A 4,606-nucleotide genomic window follows, 5' to 3' on the forward strand; every position below is an offset into this window, starting at 1 on the left:
GGCCGGGCCATGAGCACGTTACTTGCCACCGAGCACGGAGACGACGAGGCCAAGACAGGGCTGTGGAGAGAAGGAGGTGGGGACGATGGAGACGGGGTGGTCAAAGAAAACCCCTTGGAAGTGCCATGGGAACACAGATGAGAGTGGGGTGAGAGCCACGCAGACCCAGACAGCACTGGGCAGAGGCCTCCAGGAGGGAGGTGCCTGGGGGTGGGAGGAGCCTAGGGAGGCAGTGTGCCCCGGCAAGCTAGTCACCCTTCGCCCATCCCCGGCACCAGGGCGACCTGTTGGTTCTGCTGCCCAGTGGCCAGTGGCCTGGGCAAATCATGAGCTGAGCTCCAGCCCGGCTTCCTCATCAGCAGCTGTGAGGGGCCTGGACCCCCCTTTGCCCAAGGGCCTCCTACCTCAGAACTTAGGGGTCTGGCAGTGCTGGGGGCTCTGGGGCTGCTTTTCTTTTGAAAGCATTCAGGACACGAACTGGCTCGGAGGAGCATGTGTGAAGTTGTTCCATCCCTCCCTGAAAGACTGTGCTGCCCACCCCTCCCCCTCGACCTTCACTGAGCCCTGTGTCTTTCCCGTGGGACCAGCTTCCAGAGACAGAAGTGGCATCTCTCCCTGGCTTTGAAGTCTCTCCACCCTCCTGGGTCCAGACTCCACTTCGGTCCCAGCCCTTTGCGGTCAGAAAGTTCTCCCTTAACTCTAACCTCCATCCCTCTTGCTGCAATGGCAATTTCCTATCTTTTCTCTCACCTTCTGAATTTACCCCCCAAAATAAGTGTGCCTCACGGGAATGTTCCCTGCCTCCCTTTTCTCCTCACCCCGCCTCCCCTGGGTCCCCGAGTTTCCGATCTGCCATCTGCCTGAATCCTGTCAGGCATGGTGCCCGAGATCTCTCGGAGCTGAGGCTGCGGCAGTCTCGCCTCACACTTCAACTACTTGGGCCCCGGCAGCCTCTGCCTGCCCTGGACCTCAGCTCCTGCCTGGGTCTTTCGTTTTCCTGTCTCACCCCCCCCACCACACACTCCCTCCCTCTCTTGTCCCCTGTGGGTCTGTGTCCGGCTGGTCTCTGCTCTGTCTCTGCTTCTGTCTCCTTGTGACTCTGTCTCTTGCTGCCCTTTGTCCCCCTTCTCTCTTTGGGGCCCTCTGTGTCTGCAACTCTGCCTCGGCCCTGGGTCCTCACCCCAGGTGAGGCAGAGAACACCTCGGGATAAGCCTCTCCCGGGGCAGCTGGGGGGACCTGGTTCCAATCCCGGCTGTGCCCCTTGAGGGCTGCGTAACTCCCAGCAAGCTCTGCCCACCTCTGAATCTGCTGCTTCCCATCCCTGTTAGGGAGTGCCCAGGCAGAGGGGCAGACCACTGGGGTGGGGCGTCAGGCATGTGTCACATCCTGTGCTGTGGGGACTGGACCAGGGGCCTGAGGGAGGACGGCAGCTCTTCAACACCGCTGTGGCTTTGCCTGAGCCCTTCCTCCTCCCCCGCGGGTGGCCTCCGTGGGAATTGCTGGTGTCGTGACAGTCTTGGGGTTCCCTGGGACCCCTCAACTCTGGTGAGGCTGACCTAGGAGGGGTCCCTTCCCAGCTGTGTGTTGGCCTTGGGCAAGTGGCTTGGCCTCTCTGTGTCTCAGTTTCCCTGTCTGTGAAATGGGGGATAACAGCAGTCCCCTTGGAGGGGGAAGGGCAATGTAATTGTTTTTTTAAGTTGGAGTCTCACTCTGTTGCCCAGACTGGAGCGCAGTGGCATGCTCACGGCCACCCCAGTGTTGACCTGCTGGGTTCAGGGGATCCTTCCACCTCAGCCTTCCAAGTAGCTGGAACTACAGGCGCGCACTGCCATGTCTGGCTAATTTTTTTTATTTATTGTAGAGACGAGGTCTTGCCAAGTTGCCCAGGCTATTCTCGAACCTGTGGACTCAGGCAGTTCCCTCACCTCGGCCTCCCAAAGTGCTGGGATTACAGACCTGAGCCACCGTACCTGGTCATGTACAATATTTAATGCAAGGAAAGCTTCCAAAACGGCGCCTGGCCGGTGCAAGGACCCAATTGTGGGGTGCTGTTGTCCCATGAGTCCATATGGGTCAAGTGTGTACGACAGGCCTGGCTTCTGGAATGTGCCCGGAAGGAGGTTGGCCAGGGTTCTGCAGTCTTCGTCTATCTGGACAGCTAGGACCATCCAGGCCCAGCCTGGCCTAGCCAGGAATGTAGCTCACATTGGGGTATCTGAGGTACAAAGTCTGGGACTTAGCCAGTCGGGTGACACTGTGGCTTGGAGGGACACCTGGGACATGGGTGTCCAGCTGGAGACGGTTGCATTGTGGCACATGGGTGTGCTGCCTCTGCCAGGCAGATCTCCTGGGATGAAAAGGAAGTTTAGGAGCCAAAAGTGATGGGGCCAGAAGCCTGAGGTATACAGCCGTTAGATGAGGCCTGGGCCAGGCGGGGGTGTCTATGTGGGTGCAAGAGGGTTGCGTGTCACTAGGAGGAATAGAGATGGACAGCAATGACAACGTGTCCACTCGTCCCTTCACCCCATGTTTGTTGAGCACCTGCCATGTGCCAGGCACTGTCGTAGGTCCTGGGAACCAAACAGTTACAAAATGACATCGTCTCTGCCCTTGGGAAGCTGGCATTCAAGTGTAGGGGCATGTAGGAGGTCAGATGATGATAACGATGTGTGGAAAATCAAAACAGACGGTTCTGGAGCGGGCCAGGGGCTATTGATGTGGGATGGTCGGGACAGCCTCTCTGAGAAGCAAAGCACAGACCTGCCAGGAGCTGGGAGAGAGCCCTGTGGACCACTGGGAAGAGGGTTCCAGGCAAATGCAAAGGCCCTGAGGCCAGCGTGTGCACAGCCTTTTCTGGAAACAGCGAAGAGGCCAGTGTAGCCCGAGCCCTTGATGGGCAGGGGAGGAGGTAGGGGGTGAGGTCAGAGAAATATCCCAGGCTGGGCAGCAGAGCCCGTGAACCAGGAAATGCTGGAGTCCTTACATTTCCTCTGAGTGAGATGGGAGCCCTGGCAGGCTGTTGAGCAGAGGAGGGCTGGATCTGGCTTGGATGTTGACAGGATCCCTGTAGCTGCCTGGGGGAACAGATGGGAAGTGGGGGTGAGGGCAGAAGTGGGGAGACCAGTGAGGAGGCCACTGAGACTGTCCAGGTGGGAGACAGTGACCAGGCTAGGAAGAGGGCCTGGGGTGGGGCGAGAAGTCCGGGTCTGCATGTGGATGAAGACAGAGCCGTCGACGGTTAGCGCTTCAGCCCCCCACGGCCCTGGCAGGTTGATACTCTTCTCATGCCTGTTCCACCGTGGAGGCATCTGCAGCTCAGAAAAATGAAGTATCTGGCCCGAGATTACACCGCGGGGTGCAGCAGATTTGGATTCACACCCAGAGCGCTTGGCCAGCGAGCTCCGCTCTCACTGTTCGCCTTTTGTGGACTGTGGGTGCCCCAGGCCAGGGTCTGGCACATAGTAGGGTTACGGAAAATATTTGTCGGAGGAATGGGTGGATGGATGCACGGATGGATGCATGAATGGATGGGTAAATCAACTAAGTGAATGTGGCTGCCCTCCCAGATTTGCAGAAGCGTACCAGGAGGCGGATGTCAGGATCTGGCCAAGGTCCAGGGGAGAGGGGTGCATCTGGGGGTGGGTGTCCTTGTGGCATGAACGGGGGCTGGTCGTCCGCTGAAGGACAGGGGTGATGGTGACAGGGCCCAGGTACCCACACTGGTGTATCGGGGTGGGGGTCGGAGCTGGGGCTGTGTGGTGGGGGGGGCTTGGGGAGTTCTGGGGTCCAGGGTCACCTGCAGCAGAGCTGGGCAAGGTTGTCTCCCAGGGCTGGGGGCTGGGTGGTGCAGGAGGGGTGGTGGTTTTGGCCAGCGGGGGGGGGCAGCGGCGGCCCAGCCTGGTTATGCAGCGGATGAGGCTGTGTGTGCCACGAGGCTCGGGCTTGGCACGGCCCAGCCGCCCCCCTTTCCTGGATGGCCCAGCCGGCCACCTTCCTCCCCCGCTTCCCCCTCCCGACCTTCCTGGCTGCCCAGAACCAATGGGTTAATTAGATAACGGAGCCTTTGATTAGCGGGGGAGGGGGAGGCCTCCCCCCTGGCGGTGCAGGGAAGGGAGGCAGAGGAGGAGGGAGGAGAGGAGAGGCGCCCTCCCCGCTCAGAAGGAGAGAAAGAAGGAGGGAGGGGGCGGGGAGGGAGGGAGCTGAGGTACAGCTTGGCTCTGCACTGCCGTGTGACTAGAAATTGTAATCGCAGAGAAAGAGAGAGAGAGACAGACAGAGCCAGGGAGAGAGACCAAGACAGACGGACAGACGGACCGGAGAATCTGCCTGAGAGGGCTCCGGACGATGAGAGGGCGAGAGGGATAGAGCAAGAGGGAGGCATCGATGGAGGAGAAGGAGAGAAGGGGCCTGGTCCCCAGGGAGGCGAGATTGTGAGGGGGAGCCTAAGGAGGGGGTCGGGGCCAGAGGAGGTGGACGGGTCCCTGAGGTGGGGGAGAAGACCAGGAGGGGCAGGGAGAGGAGAAGGGGGCTGGGGTCGGGGGGGGGTGGAGAGAAAGGCGGCTGGCCGTGGGGGGAGAGTCGAGGTAGAGGTGGGAGTGGGGGTGG

The sequence above is a fragment of the Carlito syrichta genome, unplaced genomic scaffold, assembly GCF_000164805.1.
Source record: "Carlito syrichta isolate Samal-C Ts95f unplaced genomic scaffold, Tarsius_syrichta-2.0.1 Scaffold169060, whole genome shotgun sequence".
Classification (NCBI taxonomy): domain Eukaryota; kingdom Metazoa; phylum Chordata; class Mammalia; order Primates; family Tarsiidae; genus Carlito; species Carlito syrichta.